Genomic DNA, 24,973 nt, shown 5'->3' with positions numbered 1-24,973 from the left:
ATTATTCAGCCCATAATTTTAGTTACATATTCCTACCTCCAGAACAAAAAGTCATGAAGAAAGTATCACTTGCTATAGTATAAAACTAGAAGGTTGTTTTCTCAATTCATCTTTGCATGTTTTGCTTGGAAGCAAATCAAGGTCAACCAGGAAAGATAGAAATTGGCAAAAGTATTAAGGTCAATGCTGTTATATATCTCCAAATAATCCCTCATATGGAATTGTCAAATTATTCCCAAGCTGTTCCTCATGAAACTGTGAGAGTAATAAGCTGTTTTCAATGTATATTCTTCTTAACACTAAGCCTTTTAATTATGAATACATATTCAGTAATTGATATGAGCAGATGATGAACGAAGTATCTTCTAATGAATCCAAGTTTTACTGCTTGAGAGACCAATAAAAGTCACAGTCACTCAGAGGAACAGATAATTTCAATAATGAATTTCTTCAAGAAATAAAACGCACACAACCAGGATAACCTATCAAACCAGTTTTTTTTTTTTTTTTGACCAGAATCGAACCGGTGGGATTAACGGAATTTCTCTTGGATCGACCGGTTATAACGGATGGACCCACCTGCCATTGTTTTTTTTTTTTGTCTGTTGGCCGGTTTCGATCCAATCTGATTTTCCAATTTTGAGTAGCGTGCACAGCTTTCGTGGAACCATTCAGTCAACCCACTCTATTGATAAAAAATCACTTTTCTTTTTTCTTTTCATTTTTTTAAACAATTGAAAATTCTAGATGAAATTAAATGAATTAATTTCTTATTTATTTTTTTATCTCATTTTTTGTTCTTTTTTTTGGTAATTGTTTTAATTATTCTGTCTTCATGCTGATGTGATGTGGTAGTATTTTAATAATAAGCATCTACCTCAAACCATGTGATCAGATTATCATATTGCATGGACCTCGAAAATGAAGTTGTCACTATTTTATACTCCTCTTATCCTATTTATAAGCTAGAGAGAGAAAATATTTTTTAGTCCTATTTATAGGGCATTAAGGAAAATTTTTGTTATAGATCTATAATTTTAGGGAAAATTACTGTAGAGTCCCACAGAAGAGAATTTACTACTGAAAGGTCCCATGAAATCATAAAATGTATATGAGGTCCCAAGGGACTTTATGGCAAAAAATTTCAAACGTGCAATTACTTTCTTGCCCTTCTGATTAAAGAAAGAAACTGAAGCACACGATTGAGAGAAAAACTCCTATCGGTTGTCATCTTCATGAAATCCGCCGCCGTCTCGTTCGTGTCCATCCTTGTGTGCTCCGACAGCTTCAATCTCCGGCGAGGACTGTCAGTGTCTGCTCGGTACATTGTCGCTCGCTGCTCCGCACTCCTTCGGTCTCTGGTCCGCACTCAGTCGGTCTTTAGTTGGACGCCTCCAATCTCGTGCACGGTCCGTCGCTCGCTGGTTCGCACCCCACTACCAGCGAGCCTCGTGGGTTCCATCATCGATGACCTTCGCACCCCACCGCCGGCGAGCCTCTCTCTCTTGGTATATCATATTGATATTATCTATTACTGGTATATTTAGGTGAGGCGCTTCTCAGTTTCAGAGCAACAGTTGGCTATTGTGTAAGTTGTATTATTTAAATTTCGAAGTAATGTTGGCTATTGTCAATTGTTGTGCATAAGTTGTTATTACAGTGATCGAAGGTTGTCATTAACGACCCCATGACCTGTCCTGTTATGTAGGATGGAAGACTTGTGTAAGTTGTATTATTTAAATTTCGAAGTAATGTTGGCTATTGTCAATTGTTGTGCATAAGTTGTTATTACAGTGATCGAAGGTTGTCATTAACGACCCCATGACCTGTCCTGTTATGTAGGATGGAAGACTTGTGTAAGTTGTATAATTTAAATTTCGAAGTAATGTTGGCTATTGTCAATTGTTGTGCATAAGTTGTTATTACAGTGATCGAAGGTTGTCATTAACGACCCCATGACTTGTCCTATTATGTAGGATGGAAGACTTGTTCAAAGGTTCAGATGCATTGTCCATGTTTCCACCCAATGTGTTTAGTGAAGACCCACTATCATTGTCATGTGGTTCAGAAATGATGTCAACCCCAATTTCGAAAAGGAATTCAACAAAGTGAAAGGGTCTGGTTATTGGAGAAGGATAAATTTTTCCTAATGCAGTAGCCCTTAAACAAGCACTATATAGGTACAGCATTGCTGATAAGTTTTCATACAAATTTGTTTGGCCCATTGCGAAGGTTGTTAGCCACTTCTCTTCGGGTTGTCAACACCCACTGTTGAGGTTGTAAATGAATTGCTGTAGTAAAAATCTACTGTAATCCTATTGGGTTCAATTAAAGCTGTTAATAACTTTAAAATGCTCTTAATTTTTTTCTAAGGTCGTTATATATGCTGATAATACAATCTATTTAGAAGTTGTGGCATCCCACAGAGTGATTTGTCAGGGACACTGCCCAGGTTGTTAACCACTTGTCTTCGGGTTGTCAACAACCCCCGTTGAGGTTGTAAATGGATGTGGCAGAGATGATTGTGATATATGCCTATCATGTCATCATGGTTACCATTTGTTTATCCAGTTTTATTTAGTCTGCATTTGTGGACATGATCCGTGTATGGAACGAAGAATTTCCTGTTTTGTCAAAACACAATAATGTCATTACAAAAACTTCATAATCAGTAAATGATGTCAATACACATTAACATATCTTAACATCTAGCTATCACTACATGGTCAAATAAAGAAACAAAATCTGAACTTTACATTCAGCTGTCAAATAAAAAAAACTAAATACAATCTATGCTCATCGTTTATTTCTTCTTCTTGCTTTGGGAGTTTCCTCGTAGCAAAGACAGCACTTGATCACCATGCAGGTTGTTCTGATAAGTTACAAGCCACCACAAGCATCCAACCTTCAAGTCATGGATTTCTTGAGGGGATTACAAGCATCCAACATGCACAGCATACAGTCACAACCTACACATCAGACAATCACAACCTACATTTGTGCCATTCACAACATACACAGCAGCCAATGACAATCCACGCTAAACCGAATGACAACAAGAACAGCAGGAAATTACAACCTATACATAAGCAAGCGACAAACTAACAGAGGCTAATGACAACCTGCACACAAGACAATAACAACCTTCACACCAACCAATCACAACATATAAATAAGCAGTTGACAGCGTACATACTAGTGAATGACAACATAGAGTAGTAAATGACAACATACAAGATAGTAAATGACAACATATAGAGCAACCAATTACAACATATAAAGAATAGTATATTCCCACTGAGGGAGTTACTTGATATAACCCTAGAAAATACAGGAATATGATGAATGAATGAGATTTGTCCATCCTTATAACAACATAAATTGGATGAAATGAACCAGAAACTACATTAAAATACTATACTCACGAACTTCTGAGCTGTGATAGGTTTCCTAGTTCATTTGGAATCACTCCACTTAGGTAATTGCAACTTATGCACAACAATTGACAATAACTAACATTACTTCAAAATTTAAATAATACAACTTACAGAAATCTTCCATTCTACATAACAGGACAGGTCATGGGGTCGTTAATGACAACCTTCGATCACTGTAATAACAACTTATGCACAACAATTGACAATAGCCAACATTATTTCGAAATTTAAATTATACAACTTACACAAGTCTTCCATCCTACATAACAGGACAGGTCATGGGGTCGTTAATGACAACCTTCGATCACTATAATAACAACTTATGCACAACAATTGACAATAGCCAACATTACTTCGAAATTTAAATAATACAACTTACACAAGTCTTCCATCCTACATAACAGGATAGGTCATGGGGTCGTTAATGACAACCTTCGATCACTGTAATAACAACTTATGCACAACAATTGACAATAGCCAACATTACTTCGAAATTTAAATAATACAACTTACACAATAGCCAACTGTTGCTCTGAAACTGAGAAGCGTCTCACCTAAATATACCAGTAATAGATAATATCAATATGATATACCAAGAGAGAGAGGCTCGCCGGCGGTGGGGTGCGAAGGTCATCGATGATGGAACCCACGAGGCTCGCTGGTAGTGGGGTGCGAACCAGCGAGCGACGGACCGTGCACGAGATTGGAGGCGTCCAACTAGAGACCGACTGAGTGCGGACCAGAGACCGAAGGAGTGCGGAGCAGCGAGCGACAATGTACCGAGCAGACACTGACAGACCTCGCCGGAGATTGAAGTTGTCGGAGCACACAAGGATGGACACGAACGAGACGGCGGCGGATTTCATGAAGATGACAACCGATAGGAGTTTTTCTCTCAATCGTGTGCTTCAGTTTCTTTCTTTAATCAGAAGGGCAAGAAAGTAATTGCACGTTTGAAATTTTTTGCCATAAAGTCCCTTGGGACCTCATATACATTTTATGATTTCATGGGACCTTTTAGTAGTAAATTCTCTTCTGTGGGACTCTACAGTAATTTTCCCACAATTTTACCCTTCATTTATTATTGTGTTGACTTTATTTACATGAGGTATAATATATATTAAGTAGGGATAAAATTGAAAAGTTATTAAATTTTAAATGAGAATTAATGAAGTTTAAAGTTTTTTTTGGTCTGTGTGAAATATGTTGGAAGTGACTTATAAACAGGACCAGAGGAGTAGATATTTTGATTAAAAATAATATAATAAGAACTAACAGCGACATTGAGAGTAATAAATTTTTGGAAAATTTTCATTAAAAAACAAGTCTGATATGTGTTGTTGTTTGTATGTCACATGCAGTTAAATTCATTAAAACGTGAAAGTTTCCCTTAATCTTAATGTGTAAGAGATTTGGGATTTAGTAATTTTTAATTTTTTTTTAGAATTTTCTTCAAAAAAAAAATAATTTTCTCAAATTTTATATTTATATATTGATTAAAAAAATTAGTTAGAAGTTCCCCTTAACCATAGCGTGCAAGAGATATACTTTAATTTTTTGCACAGTAGAGGAGAGAAAATTATATATATTTCTATTTTCTTTTTGCCAAAAACTTATATTCTAATTTTTTTTTTAAAAAAAAAAAACCTTATTTTGTTCTTGTTATCTTAGGGGTTAAAAAACGAATAAGTACCTTGAAAATCCCCAAAACCCTGATCAGCGCCCCGTAACGAAGAAATCCCAAACCGGTGCATGGGATTCCAAAATGTGGGCTCCTCCATGCATGACTCACCACGGCGGGGAAAACCAAAAGAATCATAGACTATAACTACATTGATCCTAGGGCCCTGCTGATAAAGAGAAGATTCTTTCGGGTGGCGATATATAATTGCAGGGTTTTAAAATCCTCTGAAACATGGCAAAATGTATTATGACAGGCTTTACCCACTATGTCAATATTTTATAGTATGTGTTTGCATTTGTTTGTATTAAATTAATAATAAAAGCATGACTTTGAAGACCCTCGAGTAGAAAAGAAAGACTTGGTATGAATAAGGTTTCACTTAGTCAAGTCGCTGTACAGTAAAAAAGAAAGACTTGGTATGAATAAAGTTTCACTTAGTCAAGTCTCTGTACTGAAAGTGTGTGAGAGAGAAATCATTGTTACTTTCTGGCTTCTGGGTGTAGTGAGATTTAATTTGGTTGCTTGATTTGGAGAAGATCGAAATTAAAGCTCAATACATAGGTTAGTATGTGGTCTGGCTGTGTTGTTGCATTTCTTATTCTACGGCCCTTTTACTGTATATTCATTTAGGCATGATCTTGTATATATATTATGATTCTTGATCTTGATTAGTGTTCACAGTTTTATACAGAACATTCAGCTAACTCACTAATATTGGAGTTATTGATTAAATCTCTCAATGTTTTCAAGAAATTTAGAAGCTAAATGTATAGGTGGAGAAATAGAAAATTCTTGGTACAGTGTTTTAATTACCATGAGAGTGTGAAAATTGAATGTTGAAGAAGGCTGTGGATGAGTGTAAAGTGACTGTAAGATCATAGTATAAATAAGGAACTTGACGTGAGAGCTTAAGCTGTTGTAATTTTTACAGCAAGTAAACGTAAGTAAGAAAAACAAAAGTAGAAGTTGCTGTGCATTAGTGCTGAAATTAAAGTCAATGTTAGAAGAACTGAGAGTAGTGTTTGGGTTGATGTGTTACAAGGAGATCGAAAATTTCTGAGAAAAACGGGTAAAATTGTGTTTGGATTTTACGAATTCAACCATGCCTTGTTTCTTATGTTCTTGCACTTTTTCCCTTGTTTCATAGTTGCAGTTAGATTGGAGAAGAACCACATTCAGACTCATGTTTTGCTGAATTTCCTCACAAAATAACAGGTAAGGCTTTTTCAAAATAATTTTTTGATTTTGTGCATAATTAGAGTTGCTCTATATACTTCTGTGTTTAATTAAGTCATATACCAATCATTTATCTTCATGCTGCCTTCAAATTATAACACCTGGGCTCTATTGTGTTGTTTCAGTGGCAATGGATGTTGTTGCTTCTGTTACGGCTAATATACTAACCAAGCTAGTAGATGAAGCAATACTTCAAGCTTGTTATCCTTTCCGCATCAACAAATATGTCAAAGAGCTTGAAACAGAACAAGAGAACCTGCAATCAAAAATACAACAGGTTCTAGATCGTGCTAAAGATGCGAGGAAGAATACTCATAAGGTTGATCCTAAAATTGAGAAGTGGTTACACAAAGCAGATTTTCTGATGGAACAAGCGGTGGAGCTGCAAGAGAAAACCAAGAAAAGAAACAAGATATCTTGTCTTACGCGCTGCCCGAACTTGATCAGTCATTACAATCTGGCAAAGCAGCTTCAAAAGAAGACAAATGAAATTAAAAATCACAATGTCCAAGATAAATTCAAACCGTTTTCTCGATGTACTACACCTGTGGGCATGGACTATTTTCGTTCACAAGATTTTGTGGAGTTTCAGAGTAGAAAGGTAGTTTATGAGGATCTTTTGATGGCTATCAAGGATGATAAGGTTCATATGATAGGATTGTATGGCATGGGCGGGTCTGGGAAAACAACTTTGGTAAAAGAAGTGGGCAAAGAAGCAGAGAAATTTTTTGACAAAGTAGTCTATGTGCTTGTGTCCAATACCATTGATGTGAAAAAAATTCAGAGCGAGATTGCCAGCCTACTAAACTTGGAAATAAAAGAGGAAGAGACAAAAGTGAGAGCTAGACGCTTATCCATGCGATTGAGTAGTGGAGAAAGGTTTTTGATTATTCTGGATGATGTATGGGAGAAGCTGAATTTTGAGGACATAGGGATTCCAACTGATAATGATCAAATGGGTTGCACTACTCTTATAACCACCCGCAACTTACGTGTATGTAAACTGATGGGTTGCCAAAAAAAAATTCCCTTAGAGGGTTTAAACAGGAATGATTCATGGGCCCTTTTTAAGAAGCACGCTGGGGTGTATGATGATTGCTTTGATAAATGGAAGGATATAGCAAAAAAAATTATAAAAAAATGTGATGGTTTACCTATTGCAATTGCAGCAGTAGCCAGTTCTTTGAAGGATGAACCTTATGATCAGTGGGTTGTAGCAGGGAAAACATTGAGAGATTCTAGTTGGATAGATATTGAAGATGATTTAAAACCCACTTATGCATGTATTCGATTAAGCTATGATCATTTAGGGAATGAGGTGGCTAAGTCACTCTTCTTATTTTGTTCCGTGTATCCAGAAGATTATAAAATTCATATTGATCAATTAACCATAATTGGACTAGGCCTTGGTCTAGCTGGAGATATTTCCTCATGTCAGTGGGCAAGGACTCAAGTGATCAATAAAGCCATAAAGAAGCTTATAGATTCTTGTTTTCTGCTAGAAGTTCATGATGAAGTTGGAAGTCATCACATCAAAATGCATGACTTGGTTCGTGATGTAGCCCTATGGATAGCAAAAAAGGAGAGTAAGTTGATTATGGGACGATCAAAACAGGACATGGAAATGAAGGACCACACAGTAAGATATTTATGGTTTGAAGACGTTGATAAATGTCCCAACAAGCTATATTGTCCTGAACTTAAGTTTCTTTATGTCTCCGTAAATTCAAAGTCTCCTGTGACTATACCCAATGATTTTTTCAATGATATGGAGAAGCTTAGAGTTTTGATTCTTAGAAATACTAATTATTTTGAGAGAGATTTACTAGTTCTTCCATTGCCTGTTTTGGTCCCCATGGCAAATATCTTGTGTTGCCTAATGCTATACAGTTGCAAACTAGGTGATATCTCTTTGATAGGGAACTTAAAAAGACTTGAGTCTCTTACATTGCATAATTGTTCTTTCAATGAATTTCCAGAGTACATCATACAACTGAAGGAATTGAGATTACTAGATTTGCGTGGGTGCAAAATTCAAGGGAATCCTTTTGAAGTAATGGGGAGATGTTCACAATTGGAAGTATTATATTTTTGTGGTAATAGTGGAACAGAGTGGGAAGACCCAAATCAAATAGTGCTAAATTTTTTGATAAAATTAGCACTGCCATACCAACACTGGAAAGCTATTGCATACATTTTGGTCGTAATGATGAAGATTCTTTGGAACATTCACTTTCATCGCATCGTAATTCTTTTGTTGAAAGAAATTTATATATTGAAGATTTTGAGAATTGTATTTCAATTGCAGCAAGCAAGGATATGATGAAAAGGGCAAAGACACTTTCTTTGAGAAGAATCCCTGGAAGTTGGAAAAATATCATTCCTGACCTCTGTCAAATAATAGGAGGAAGTATGAGTGAGTTGACTCGTCTTGCTGTTCATGATTCAGATGGGATAGAATACGTGATAGGCCATGCAACTAATCCAAGTCAAGTTGGAATCATCTCCAGTTTGACTTGTCTAACTCTTTCAAATGCGAAGCATTTGAAAACTTTGCATAGTGGTCAGCTTTCTCAAGGGCGTTTTGCAAAGTAGAAGTTGGTTTTTATGTCAAAAAGCATCCTATCAATAGACAACAAGTAAACTCAAGGTTATATGACCTTGATTTGTGTCATCTACCCAAATTGAGGCATATATGGAGGGGTCCCAAAAATTCTTTACTCCTTCAACATCTTTGGTGGTTAAAACTATTGAATTGTGGAAATTTGAAAGAAGTATTCCCTTCATCCATCTTGAAAGAATTCCCACAATTGAATCAACTTTACATTACAAACTGTAATGAGTTGGAGGAAATCATTGAAGAAGATGATCAAAATGTGTCGACTTCTCCGAAACCGGTCTTCCCAAGACTTGTTTCAATAAGCATCAAACATTGCCATAGGTTGAAATGCTTATTCCCTAAGATCTCTGCATGCCGAGTGATTCCAAATCTAAAGGCAGTGTACATAGAAGATACACCTGCACTTGAGCAAGTATTTGGAGATAAACAACATGACACAACACACGTATATGAGGTTGCCACTTCAGCATTGGAATTGGAATATGTTGTGCTTTGGAACCTCCCCTCACTCACTTCGGTCAATCTATCCACCGCCTTGCAAACTGTGAGGCACGTTGTTGTGCGACAATGTCCCAAACTATCTTTTACTTCCTCTGTTACTCCTCAGGAATTGTTTGACCAATTGAACAAAGGTACTACAATATGCATACACATATACACATTTATATTACTTGCACATTTTTTGCCGACAAGATATCTAACCATCCGTGATGAATTCTTACTCCTCAGTATCTTTCTAAACTTAATATGTGGGTGTAGTTCAATAATATTTTATGTATGCCACATTCTTCAAGTTCGTAAAATTAAGTACTTTGTATATTTAAATATAATAATGAACATTAATATTTTATATACTTCAAATATTTTTTTTAAATAGATAGAATTTATTTGCATACAATTGTTATTTTAAATAATTTTTGGGATTGATGATACGATAGGATGTTCTTTCGAGTATGAATTTTTACGGGAGGGGTTAAGAGATATTATCAAACCCACGAATGACTCTGACACAAAAACCACCCAACAAATCGGTTGTCAAGAAATTGGAGACCAGAGGAATGACCAAGGATTGACATCTATTACTTCACCAAGCTTGAAACAGGTATGCATATGTCTTCCATCTCTTACTTGAACACCTAGTAAATCCATTATATCTATTGGATTTGGTCTCGCTCATGCTTGATAGACATCATCATGTATAATATATGATATAGAATGCATTTGTTCACTCATGCAAAACAAGAAAGAGTTAGAAGATTGAAGTGCATGAAAGAGAGACTTGTTAAGCAATTGGTTCAGTCAATATTGACTATCTTTAAATGTGGTGTAGAATGTTCAAGGAGGAGCTGAAGAGTGTACTACATCAGAATATGTCCAGATATCTACTTCATTAGCTCATTCAGAACCGGAAAGCTCAACTAAGGTCAACCTCACTGTCTTACTATATTGTATCTTGCACTAATATTGTCTTTCTTCTGCTAGTAACATTAGTTAACTATGCCTTTTTGGATATGGTGTCCTAGAGTACCAATTAAATAATGCCTAGTTCAGAGATATCTGCAGCAATGCCAACTTCATCTTTACCTCCTCAATCGATTAGCAAGCCGTCAAAAAGCAATCCTATAGATATCTCTTTCCCTTAAACACTTGATGATGAAACTGTAAGCGTCCTAAAAGTCTCTAGACTATAAAAGTATTTGCAAATAAGTTCCTTGTTAAGACTAACCTATTTGATTTTGACTATACGTCCAATGATTTTTATATGTAAGGAGGTGGTCAATATGATATCAACCAATCAATCAGGTTTGAAGGACCAGCAACAATCACTTGCAAAAATTGAAATTTCAAAAAAAATAATTCCTCATCAAATCAAAGCAATGCATGCGTGATTCATATATATGGTGCAACTTATTCTCATCTTTTTCTTCTTTTTGAGCTATGTAGAGTGTTAGAGATCTGGAAGGTCAGAGTACTCAAAAGGAAGCCCTATTAAGGGAAAATGTAGGGATAAAATTCAACTCTCTACAAACTAATTTAAACACTGAATACATAAACCTTACAGGTCATGATTTATTTCTCTACAGGATGTTAAAGGAAGCTTTGAAGGTTCCCTATCGTTTGAGAAAGCTAAGATAACTACCTCATCAACTGATTCAAAATTAGCAAGCTTGCTGCCAGGAACCTTAGTTACTTCCTCAACAAACACAATTCCACATGTAAGCTTTCTAATACTTTTCTTGGCCCAAACATGATATCTTTTGTTGGCACTTGCAAAACTGTCTGAGTCCTATACATAGTCATGATTCACGATCTTGTGGCCACAGAATCGCTAGCAATGATATGAGGATCGAATAGAAGATTGATATATATTGCTTTTAAAATGATACATGGTTTGATAATGAGTTAAAAAGACTTGTATATGCAGCTTATATCTTAGTAGAAAGGAAAATATTGCTGTTGAAGCTTAGTCTCATGTGTTGTTTTTCAAATCCACTTTTTGTTATTAGATTCAAAGTCAAATCGAGTTCAACCCAAGGAAGTCAGATGTTGAAAAAGATGGGAAGGTGATTCCTGTGATAAATCCTCAAGACTTGAAAGCTGATGATCTCATCAATATGCTTCAATCTATGGAGGACGATTATGGTCGTAGATCACCAGAATCATCTGTTCCTCCTGTTGCTGCCCCTAAATATGAGCTTGTTGCAAAGGCCCTTGCTGACTTGGAAGACTGCTTGAAGATGCCTCTTAAGGACATAGCAACCTCAGAGGCCAGTAGTCTTCGCCTACAAACAGCCCTCAACTTCTTGTCGCGCCTCTCCTTGGAAGATGGAGCTATATCCCATGGAGTTATGGCTATGATAAAATCTATGCATAAAGATTTTCCTATCATTTTGTCTTCTTTCAAGCAAGCATTTGCCATTGTGCAGACCTTGAAGAAAGAGATATGAGGATCAATGAGGAGCTAACTCAACGAAAGGAGGCTGCTATTGCTCTTATTTCCAAAATGTCCAAGACCCAGAAGTTTATGGATGAAGCTGAAGAGACGGAAGCTACGCTGAAGGAGCAGATCTCTATGTTGGAGAAACAGAGAAAAGATTGTGAGGCTGAAATGTTGTCTCTTCAAGAGCAAAAGAGGAAGTATATTGCAGAAACAGAAGAGTTCAAAGAAGTCTGAGATGGTGGAAGATCAAAGAAATGCTCGGCAACAATTGTTTCAGGCTGATCATAAATGGTCAGTCTTGGGCAGCCAGTTTGAGCAGAACATTGCTAGCAGAAATCTCTCTTGATTCTTCTTCTGCTTACTTTGAAAGACCAAATAAAGTTTGAGAGGCTTTAATACAATTGTTGGACTATTATTTTCTGTGGAATCTATGTTCTGTAATTTAGTTGACAGCTTATTTAATGAGCTATCTCGTTGAAGGCTTGAACTAAATTTTACAAGTTAATTACTTGGGTGAATCTTATTCCGTGCTTGGAAGCTCATTTGATAGTTAATGGTTGTGCAAGAAATGTCTGTATGTTTCTTTTCAAAAAAATAAAAAAAAATTTCCATGGGAGTCGCGAATCCTGTGATTTGATCCGGATAATCATATGGGGGATACAATGAGATATTAATGGATCACATAAGCTTGAGTTTTCCAAACTCAAGTTTCTTTTCATCTCCGTGAAGGTCGAGACCCCAGTATAGGTAACCAATGAATTTTATGAAGGTATGAAGAAGCTTAATGTTTTGGTTCTTGAAAATGAAAATGATTCTGATAAACGATCAATTCTACAATGGTCAAAGTTACTCCCTACGGTAAACAATCTCCACTGTCTGTTCCCATAGAAATGAGCATTTATTGACATTTCTTCTTTACAAAACCTAGGAAGACTAACTCTCTCAAATTACAGTGGTGTTGTTTCTATGAATTACCTGAGACTACATTCGTCATTGTTCTGTTCTTTGAATTAGTATTCATACTTTATTCTATTTTTTAATTTATCTGGATTTACATTTTTTTTTAAAAAAAAAATCTACTCCTTTGGTCCTTAATCTAGGACCTAACTAGAAAGTTAATATTAGTCCTATATGTAAAACTTATTCTACATATTTATCAATTTTTTCTCAAGTGAACCCTCCCCAACAATAATCAAATAGTAGAGAAAGGAATGAAATTAAGAAAGATGCTTAGGGTGTTTTAGAAAAAATATATCATATTAACTAATTTAACTAACATCCTTAACATACTCAAATTAGTTAATTAAATCTTACATTACGAACAGAAGGAGTATTATTTTGGGTTCTCTGATATGGTATGGAAGAGGGAGGGTTAGGAATAGCCCGACACCCTTGCTACCAATTCTGTTTCTTTGCATAGTTTGGCTAAGAGAAAATGTTGGAGAATCTATCATAATTAGGACCGGAGGTAGTATTATAATTTCTGATAAAAGGTATGGTGATATTTTCCAAAGAGAGTGATCCTTTTTAAAGTTCTACCGGGATTTGACTTTAGCTCATGGTTTTTAGAAAGAGGACAAGGTAGTGTTTAATGATTTTATTAGTAGAACTGGAGATAGAGACTGATGTCTCTTCTCTTCTTGTATAGTTCATGGAAGTTTACTTAAGTACTTAGTTTTCCTACTAATCTCTTGGGATCCTCATGAACCTCTGCTTTGCTCATTTTTCACGATCAGACTTGCCTGTCTTCATCAGGTTACCATCCAGGGAAATTCATGTTGTGAATCACAAATTTGTCTTTGGTCTTTTCTTTCCTTTGTTGTGTGATTTAGGTATTATGTGAACAAATCTTGGAACTTGCAATTCTTTCTGTTTTTCTGTTTTTTTCCTGGTAATTCTTGTTCATTCCTTTATCTCTTTCCTGAAATGTGGGTTAAATTTTAATTTTATTCAAGATTAAGATTTGGTGATTATCATATTTGTATTCTTCATGTCAGGCTTTTGATTGAGATTTATTTGGTGGGCAACAAATTTTTGATATTGGGCTATTGGAGTCGGGTGAAACTGGAGCAGGAAAATAACTCAGCTGCGGGATCTGATAATGAGGGCATGTTTGAAAATACAATAAGATTATATTATATACTCCTCCGATCCTTAATATAAGACTAATTGTGTAGTGTAATTACAAAATGGGTCTTATATTTAGAACCAGAAAATTACCATGTTATAAGAAATTTAAAATGCTTATGTTTGGAATGCCATTTGAACGTTGGCATACTTCTTGTTAACAACAAATTATTATCTGAGTTTTTTTGTTTAGCTAACCCTCTAATATTCAAATGCAAGTTGAATTTTTTATTTTTATTTTTTCAGCTATCCCCCTAACATCCTCCCTTTCAATGATCAGATTCAAGATAATATTATTGTAAATGCATTACATTCAACACCAGAGGTCTAAAGTCATCCATCCCATAAAGCTGGCTCCTTAACCTTTCCTCATTTGATATTGTGTTGCTGTCTCAATTGTGGAACCTGATCATCCAAAAATTTGGGAAGTTCACAGGGATCAATTGAATCAGAAGGCAGAGCTAAACAATCAAATTGGAAACTTGAATTAACAGATCCTTCAAATCAAGGTCAAGCTTAGAATTGTTTTTCTTCAGATAGCCTCCATGCATCCATGGCATACCAGCATGGAACTATTTTGAAGTGTATTAATATTTTTACAATTTTTCTGTGTTAATTTTCCATAATTTTATTTTACATGTTGTCTGTTACGTGGGTACAGTAAAATACATAGTGCAACATTAACAAAATGTGTGTGTGTGTGAATTTAAAGTGAATTAAAACAGTAAATAAGCTCTTGAAATTAAGGGCAAAGCAAGCACGTGTGTGCCGTATATATCTAGGTATATAGCTTGCCATATTCTTCTTATGGGAATATTTTGAAATTAAATGAGTTATCATACGTACCTCATTGATTTTAACATGTTAAGTTTTCATTACCTGTAGCATAATGTGAACTGATTATTTTTATTTTTCAAATTACATTTCAAACATTGTTTTGGTTATATTAAATGTGCTTTCAGTGTCTGTTGCAACTGCTGTCCTGAACAGGTTAGCAGATGAAGTAATACTTGAAGCTTGTTATCCTTTCGATATCAACAACTACGTTAGGGGTTTAAACAGAAAAAGAACTTGCAATCACAATTTTCTGTAGATCGGGCCAAAGATGCAAAGAAAGTTGAGAAATGGTTGTATGGAGCATACTCTCTAATGGCAAAAGCGGTAAAGAAGTCTGGAATTTAAATAACAGAGCAGTTTCCTGATGAACTAGTCTTTGTGTTCCTGTCCAATGCCATGGATGCAAGAAAAATTCAGAACAAGATTGCAAGCTAAGTTTCTTGATAATAAACTAGAGCAGGTGTTTGAAATTAATGGAGATGATGAAGAAGGAAAGGCGGAGAATGTCAATGTGATTCCAAAGTTGGAATATACATTACTTTTGGACCTACCAGGAAATCAAATATGTTCTGCAAACTTAAATACTTTTTGAAGGTTCTACGTATCAGAGAATGCTAAATTAGTTACTACATCAACTGATGTGATCATGCATGATGCTGTAGATTATAACTTGCTCTCACTTTTCTCTACTATGCAGAGTGCTGCAAAGACAGAAGATCAAGGGGGTCCAAGAAAGAAACACATCAGAGAAAAAAAATGTAAAAAACTATGTCATCTGATTCTAAACCTTGAGAGCTCAAATTTATGTATCTTTTTGTTGCTGGGCAGTGTGTTCAAAAAGTTGGAATTGGCAAACTCACCCTTCGGCACATCAGTTACTTCTCTGCCTGAAGCATTTCCCTGTGTAAGCTAATTTCTCTTATTGTTTCCTTGGATTAATACGCACTTATGAGAGGCCGTGCAAGTATCCAGATATAAAATTTGGGTGATTAATAGTAATGAGCATTCTCAGCTGGTGTTATGTTTTCAAATATTCAACTTGAATTCCTATATCGGAGTTTAATTCTTAACTAAAACAGAATTGGATTACAAGGGAGGAAAATCATGAAATTTGCGAAGTGGGAAAGTTTCCTTGCTAACTAATACCTCCGATACTTAATATATAAGATCTTGTTAACTAATTTGGAGAGATTAATAAAATTATTAAATTATTTAATTATAGGATATATTACATGGTCTCTTTAAAATATTTTTGCGGATCATTAGACTACATATCAATTTATAAGTGAGACGAATTAATTTGAAAAACACAATAAATATAAATAGTTTAAAGTAATTTAGTAGCTTTCTTAATTTTCTTAAATTAGTTAATTGGGTCTTATATTAAGGACCAGAAGTAGTATATAGGATTTTAAATCATAAATGCATGTGTATCTGATAACTAGAGAATTAGAAATCACTTTGAAAAGCTCTGTCTCTCTTTCCTTCTATTATTAAATAAAACCTAAAGGTCAGAGGCTTTCAAACCAACTTGGCCTTATAAACTTGTGAAGTACCTTTTTTGTCAAAGGTTAGAGGCCAATGCATTGTTCAAAATATGTTTTTTATCTTATGAGATTCAGTGTCAAATGAAGCAAAGGGAGTAATAAAGATACTGATGAAGACATGAAGGCAACTTTGATTTCAGATATCCAAAACCTGAAAGATGTTGATCTCATCAGTTTACTTCAATATATGGAGGATGATTGTGGTGGTGAATTGACACACTGTTGATTCCTTTTCTTTTTCTGGGGGAAAAAAATTGGGCCTACAAGGGGCTAAGAACGAGTACATATATACTGTTGATTTTGGAAAAATATTACACGCAGTTATTTCAGAGCATTAACAAAAAAGGCCAAGAAAAAACAAATTAAAGAAGCTATAGATTAAGATAATGGTGGACAAGGAGAAGGTGTGGGTGGGCCATGAAGAATTGAGAATGAGGGAAGGAATAAGGCGGGAAACACCACTCATATACAACTAAGAGTTTGCATAATTTTTGATCCTTCAAGTTTATTCTAATTTTAGTTTTAGTTCCTCAAGTTTCAAATTATTGGTTTTAGTCTCTCGAGAGGTAAAATGATCCAGATTTTTATTGGATTATAAGGACATATGTTTCAAATGAAAAGAAATTTAAGGAACCAAAACCAAAATAAAGATAACTTTAAAGGACCAAAAATTATATTAATCCCAAAACTAAATATAAAAAGTTCAGAAAAGATATATAATAGCAGTGACTTTTAAGGAAAATTATGGAAAGACAATATTATAAAAAATATAATTTGGCAATCACTCTGCACTGTTAGGGCCCTACCTATAATAATGATTCTTTCAGGTGGCCATATGTTACTGCTGGGTTTTGTATTATATATTATCCTTTGGAAGACGTTAAAATTTATCAAGAGAGCCTTCAAACACTCTGTTATGATCCATTTGGTATGAAGGAAAATGAGAGGAGGGGAGGAGAGAAAAATTTTTTTAGTGAGCTCGATTTAAAAATAATTTAAAAAGTGAAGTTAAAAGTTTTTAATTAATTTTTATTATTCTTTTATATTACTTTTTCTCTTCATTAAAATTTTTAAAACCCCAATTTTTCAATTTTTTAGATAGAGCTCATTAAAAAAATTTTCCCCTCTCCTTCCCTTCATTTCCCTCGTAGCAAACAGTATCTCAGTAAGACATTAAAAAAACAGTAATTTGGTAATGAGTATAATTACATTGATCCTAGGGCGCTACTGATAAAGAGAAGATTCTTTCATGTGGCAATATATGATTGCAGGGTTTTATATCATATAACATCCTCTGAAACAAGCGAAAGTGTATTACGACAGGCTTTATCCATTCTCTTAAAATTTTATAATGTGTTTGGATCTGTTTGCATTAAATTAATAAAAGCATGACTTTGAAGGCCCTCGAGTGGAAAAGAGAGACTTGGCAAGAATAAGGTCTCACTTAGGGTGTGTTTGGATGAAACCAAATCGTGGTTTGGAAAAGTGATTTTGGAGAATAGATTCTGGGGAAAATAGATTCTGTGAAGAATATATTTTGTAAAAAAGTGATTCTGAAAAGTGAGAGTGTTTGGATAGTTGTTATCAGAAGCACTTTTTATATATACAAATTACTAAAAAAAATACATAAGTTAATATGATAATTATAGAAAAAATAGATTTTATGATATATTTTAATTTGAAGGAATAAAATTGTTAATAATATGTTTTTTACCAACATAATTAATAATACATAAGATAATATAATTAATAAATAATTAATGTGTATATATATTTATAAAATATAAGATTAAATATATTTATAAAAAATATGTTTATAAAAAAAATAACAAGATACATATCATATAGGCCCTCACACTCTCCCTTCTTTCTCCAAAAGCAAAAAAATTTTGCTTTTTCCAAAACCATGGTTTTAGAGTCAAAACCATGGTTTTGATCCAAAACCATGGTTTTGATTTTTGAAGGGGGTGTTTGGGTAGATTATTCCCCAAACCATGGTTTGGGGTGTCACCCAAACACACCCTTAGTCAAGTCTGTGTACTGAAAGTGCGAGAGAGAAATCACTGCTTCTTTCTGGCTTCTGGGTGTACTCAGGTTTAATGTGGTGGCTTCGTTTGGAGAAGATCGAAATTAAAGCTCCATACATAGATTAGTATGTGGTCTGGCTTTGTCGTCGCGTTTCTTAGTCTATGACTCTTTTACTGTATATCCATTTAGGTATGATCTTGTGTATGTGTGTGTGTGTGTATATATATATATATATTATGATTCTTGATCTTTTCTATAGATCATTTAGTTAACCCACAAATATTGGAGAAATTGATTAAAGCTCTCAATCTTTTCTAGAATTTATGAGGAGTCAAAATGCATTTTAAGAGGATATGATCACAAGGGATACAGTGAGATGGTTATGGATCACTAAAATGGAAAAACTTTCACATAAGCTAGAGTACAGTGTCCTGAACTTGAGTTGCTTTTCATCTCAACAAAGTTTGAGGCCCCTATAGATGAAACCAATGATTTTTTTTTTTTTGAAGATACGATGAAGCTTAACGTTTTGATTCTTGAAAATGAAAAAAGTTCTGGTAAAAAATCAATTCTGTAATGGTCGAAGTTACTCCTTGTAGTAAACAATATTCTACGATGCCTAGAAAGACTCAAGTCTCTGAAATTATGGTGGTCTTTGTTTCTATGAATTATCAAAATGCATTATAGAACAGAAGGACTTGAGATTATATTCTTCGTTGTTCTTTCAATTAGTGTTCGAACGTCATTCTATTTTCTAATTTATTTGGATTTACATTTTTGAAAAAAAAAATCTCAGGGGTAGTGCTGGCCTGGGACCCTTGCTGCCTGCACTGTGAGATTGCTATCACCAATCCTGCTTCTTTTCATAGCTTGGCTAAGAGACAATAAATTGTGATACTGAACTGTTATCTCTTAAAGCTTCTTTTGCTTACTTAGAAAATTCAAATGAAGTTTGAGATGCCTTTATATAATCGTTGGACTATTTATTTGTGGTACAGCAACTTATGGAATATGTGTTCTGTAATCCAGTTAATAGCTTATTTAATAAGCTATCTACTTGAAGTAAATTCTCAAGCAAAATACTTGGATTGCATAATATTCCATGTTTAGAAGCTCAAGTGGTAATTAATGATTATGCAAGAAATGTTTGTATATTTCCAAAAAAAATTTCTATAAAAATTGAATCCTATGGTTTGATCCTTATAATCCATCGGTTCTTCAATCTATAATGATATTGTAATGGACCAAATTTTGCATATGATTGACTAAGAAGTTTTGAGCCAGAAGGGGTAGGAAGGAACAGAGCCTTTAGAGGATATGTAGAGAGGCCATGGATTGAGTAGGGTCATAGAAAAAGTTGTTGCCTAATCCTTCTCTGCCTTTTTCTGTCGCCTTCTTCTACCTCTTCTGAATTTTATGTTACTGTTATTCTCTGGACCAGAATCGTATTATATTGCCTATACCACAGGAATCTCACCTCACATATATATACGTTAACATATATATATATATATATATATATATGTAGCTGTTATAGGCACTTCGATATGAAGTTTCAGTTTAGCTTCAATATCTGATTCTTCCTTTCAATTTTCTCTGTTCTATTGCTTATTTTGAGGTGTGTTCATATCAAGATCATTACGCAAACACTTGTGAAAAAATTGATGGAAGTGAGTGGAGTGAGCTAAGAATAGGAATAAATCTCACCATGAAAATGAACTAATTATTTAAGTTACATATAGGGAAAATTGCAGTAAGGTCATACTTAAGAGAATTAAATATAGAAAGATCCATTAAAATTATCAAATTATTCTGAAATTCTAAGGAAAGAGATTTTATTTGTTTAATTACCAAATTATCTTTTTCTAAAGTATATATTGACAACTGAAATAACATTCGTTAGCAACTTAAGGTGTAACAATTAACAACTATCACGGTAGGTATTAACAACATATTTTTTCAGTGCATCACAAAAATATAATGTATGAATTGTCAATATCTGTCGTAAGAGTTATTAATCATTACACTTTAAATTATTAATGATTGCACTTTCAGCTGTCAATGCATACGTAAAAAAAGAATAAGGACAATTTGGTAATTAAACAAATGGAATTTCTTCTCTTGAGACTTCAGAATAATTTGATAATTTTAAAGGATCTTTTTGTATTTAATTCTTTTAAGTGGGACTTTTTTGCAATTTTTTCTTACATATGCGTGAAATAAATTTATAAACTCAGTACTTGAAAATCAAAATATACTATCAAGGTCTTTATATAATTTCATCAAAATTCCAAAAAACTAAACGGAAAATAAGGGATAATGGACGAAAGGGCGAAAGGCTATGACCAGTCCCAACCCCACCATCTGCATTATTAATAGAGGGAAAATGATATGACGTTCAACTAGTCTTCAGGGTCGCAAAAAAAAAAAAAAAAAAAAAGAGACTAAGACTAGTCTTATTTCTAGATTCTTTTTCATCTTCTTCGGAAGATTCAAACAAAATCATGGTTTGTTCGTAATATGAAATGGAACAAATTAAAAAATATGATTCAAAAAAATCTTACAGGCAAAAATGTCCACCGCATTTTCCAATTATCTAAAGTTTTTATTTATTAATGTCAACTTCATCTTGAATCTGAAACTGTAATTTCCACAGCAAGTAAACGTAGAGTTTGATGTGGACTAGAGCTGGGAGAGCGGGGACCTCTGAAATGTCAATGTTAGAAATTGAAATTGTGATGAGGAATTAGTCATTGCCATTGCCAAATAAGAAAGGAAAAGAAGAAGAACTAAAAGTTGGGTTTGTGTTTATGGGTTACAAGAAGATCGAAATTTCTGAGAAATTATGAGCATCTCAAGTTATCTTGCTACAAATTGAACGGTATGCACTCTTTCTTCTTTCTAAATTCCAGCAACCTGAGAAGATTTTAAAATATTGTGATGAAATTAACTTTTTAACTCATAATATATTTACATGAATTGCGATTTCTTCTCTTTCAAACACACATGGGAATGATGTTAATAAACTGAAAAATGTTTCATTTCAGATACTAAACCTTCATTGGGTTGATTAGCTCAAAATGGCGGAAGTTGGCGTCTCTATTGTGGCTGAAATAGTGAGAAAGCTAGTGGGTGCAGCAGTAAGTCAAGCTCGTTATTCTTTCATCGTTAATATGAATTAATTAACTAATTTATGTGTAAATGAAATAAATTCATAAACTCAATACTAAAATCAAAATATAATATCAAAATTATTTGTATACTTTTATCAAAATTCCAATAAACTAAAAGGAAAAGAAGCTATAATGATGTTTAAGACGAACGGCTATTGACATTTCTAATACCAAAGTTATTTGCATACCTTTTCTCACGAGATTCAATGTCAAATGAACCAAAGGGAGAAATAAAGATACTGATGAAGACATGAAGGCATATTTGAAAACCCATATAAATCTATCTTGAAATTAAAATATATGTTATACAAATCTTCCTTACATATTTAAAATTCTATTTTCACCCATTCAAACTGTTAATTAATCATTAAATTTAACTTTTTAACTTTTGTTTTACCAAAATGACCCTATTTAACTCAAGAATCATTCAATAAAAAGTTATACAACAAAACAATAATTTTAATGCATGCTTATATTTTCAAATTTTCTAATATATTATAAAATTTATTGATTTTTGTTATACTATAAAATTTTATATATAATTTTAATTTTTTATCATATTTATTTTAGTTTCTTAAGTGGTTAATACGTGGGTATCAGAGGAAGTCATCATAACTTTAAACCATTAATCATGATCAAAGAGAAAGTTTTTAAAAGGATATTATTAAACTTTTTTTTTGTTAAAGTATAAGTATCTTTCTATTGGAAGCAATCCTATTTAAGGTACTGTCAACTACTAAATGTGGGTACCTCTCTTAGCGGGAATTCGAATATTGATTCTTCACATTATGAGAAACTAGTCCCTTCTGCTAAACTCAATTTTATTGGTATTATTTATATAATCACGCTGACACGACAAACAAAGAGCTTTGTTTTCCAGAAGGAAAAAATAATTGGATATGTCAATTACTCTGTTTAATGGATTTGAAAGAAAAGACAAACGGATTCTTCGTAAGTTTCATGCTCTTGTTGTCTTGGTGATTCTCCATATGGCTTCATTTGTCTTCTCCATGCCCGTCCATGGCGGTTCTTGCGGCTTGCTCCCCCCCCCCCCCAAAAAAGTTTGCAAATTGGCAAGTAAATTAGGGATTTATTAAGGATAAATTAGTAAATAAAATTTATTTTAATATAAAATTAAATTTAAAAATATATTTTTAAAATCTTTTTAGAATATTCTTAACAGTATCAGTAGTTTGAGCCTAGATATATGTTTTTAAAATAAAAAAGAGGTCTGTATAATTAAAATATAATAAGAGGGTGGTTAGAGTATTTTTCTTAAAAAAAATTAAGAAAAGATAACAGCAGAGAATTTTAAGGAAAATTATGTAAAGACAATATAGTGAAAAAGAAAAGTAATTTGGTAATCACCTTGCACTAGTAGGGCCCTACTGATAGTAAATAAGGATTCTCTCATGTGGCCATATATTACTGCTGGGTTTTATATTATATTACATATCATCCTCAGAAACATGTCAAAATTCATAGTATGTGATTTCTTTAATTTGTTCTCGGAAAAAATGACCCCAAAAAAAAGTTAAAAATTATTAAATATGAGATAAGGAGTGTCAATAAAAATTTATTTTTATTTACAAATTCAGTGTGGTCAATACTAAATAAAATATTATTATCTAACTTGATTAAAGAATTAATAATTTTTGGCTTTTTTTTTAATGATTTTTCTTTGTTAGTTTGACAAAGCATCGTCATATCATTTCAACCACTCGTTTTAAAATTGTATTACCGTTGAGTGAAAAAGAGAGACTTGCTGTGAATAAGGTCTTAATTATTCACACAGATTTTCCTTAAACTGTATTAAATTAAAATTGTATCTGTACTGGAAGTGACAGAGAGCGAGCGAGATTGCTTGCTGCCACTTTCTGGCTGCTGGGAGGTGTACTGAGATTTTCTTGCATGATTCGGAGAAGAAATTAAAGCTCAATACTGGTTAGCAGCAATATGTGTTCTTCTTGTTGGCTTATTACCTTTGTCTCTCACCCGTTACTCTGTTCATTTAAAAGTGATTCTTAATCTTCAATAGTGTTCATGGTTTTCAAAAAACAAAAAATCGGACTGGAGACTAAATCGGTTGAAACAGTGAGTTAAAGGTCATTGGTCAAATCAGGGGTCAGACCGGGATCGGACTGATCATATTAAAATATTATAATTTAATTCATAATATTAAAATAAAACAAAATTCATAAATAATAAATAGCAAGATTCAAAAAATTGGACTGGATATTAAACTAGTTACAATTAAAATAATATAATTTAATCATAAAAAATAATATTTAAATAAACAACATATTAATTGAATTCATTTAAAAATTAATAATTCAAGTTAAAGTTTCTTGATGCCTTAGGCATATTATAGGCCATGCATCGGTGATCGGGCTTGGTGCGGACATGAAGCAGATGCAGAGTGAAACTTTTTGACTTTCCATCTCCCTATATGAAGCCTCAGGAACTTACGTTTTTAATTAACAAATGGCTTCTTCTTCGCTTCTCATATTCTTCTGCTCTTAGGCATCTCTCTCTCTCTCACACTGGACCAAAGGTAAACATAACTAGACCGGAAGAAACAACCAGAGGTGCCATTAATATGATAGATAAGTAAGACATTCAATTTTTTCACTCATGTTTCTCTAATTCTTGATTTTGTTCTTATTTCTACTTTTTTTTTTCTTAGTGTATGTTTTATCTTCCTCCTCTTTTCCATCATTTATACGCTGGACCCCTTCCATTTTCCTCCCTTCTTCCCTTTTCTAGCCCCATATATCAAAAACAAAAAAACAAAAAGAACTAGCTAACCCAGCCAATCAGGATTACCCAGTTCTATACCGATTATCACCAATTGAACCAGTTTTTTACTTGTTTGATTGGTCCTTGGTCCAACTATTAAATCAGATCGGACTGCAGATCGGTTCACCAGTTTTCCGATTGAACCGGTCAGTCCAAGCCGGTTTTTTCCTTCCAGTTTTTTATAGAACATTTAGTTAACCAACTCTTAATTATGATCAGAGACATTGATAAAAATCACCAATTCTTTTCTTTTTCTTTTCGTTTATTTATTTATTTAAAAAACAATTGAAAATTTTGGATGAAATTGAATGAATTAATTTCTTATCTATATTTTTCCATTTGTAATTTTTTTAATTATTTGTGTTCATGCTCATGTGGTAGTATTTTAATAAGCGTCACCTCAAACCATGGGATCACGTCATCATATCGCATGGACCTCCAAAATGAAGTTATTACTATTCATGAAGAGAATATCGAGGCTCAGGAGCAACAAATTTTATAGAAATTTTATTAAAAATAATTTAATAAGAACTAAGAGGGACAT

The 24,973-nt window shown here is 33.6% G+C and overlaps 2 long non-coding RNA genes across 2 annotated transcripts; one reads left to right on the top strand and one right to left on the bottom strand.

Annotated features, from left to right (window-relative positions):
* Nucleotides 1-4,260: 4,260 nt before the first annotated feature.
* LOC114745377 (uncharacterized) lies at nucleotides 4,261-23,275 on the bottom strand. Its single transcript, XR_003740200.1, has 3 exons — nucleotides 23,264-23,275; nucleotides 19,860-19,864; nucleotides 4,261-4,356 (listed from the first exon to the last, which is right to left on the bottom strand). It is a non-coding gene; the product is annotated as an uncharacterized LOC114745377 (long non-coding RNA).
* LOC114745376 (uncharacterized) lies at nucleotides 10,962-11,603 on the top strand. The gene is made up of 3 exons (XR_003740199.1): nucleotides 10,962-10,978; nucleotides 11,062-11,193; nucleotides 11,485-11,603. It is a non-coding gene; the product is annotated as an uncharacterized LOC114745376 (long non-coding RNA).
* Nucleotides 23,276-24,973: the final 1,698 nt, after the last annotated feature.

This window comes from Neltuma alba, unplaced genomic scaffold, assembly GCF_004799145.2.
Source record: "Neltuma alba isolate B1F8T4 unplaced genomic scaffold, ASM479914v2 tig00004646_pilon, whole genome shotgun sequence".
Classification (NCBI taxonomy): domain Eukaryota; kingdom Viridiplantae; phylum Streptophyta; class Magnoliopsida; order Fabales; family Fabaceae; genus Neltuma; species Neltuma alba.
This window is presented reverse-complemented; position numbering and strand designations above follow the sequence as displayed.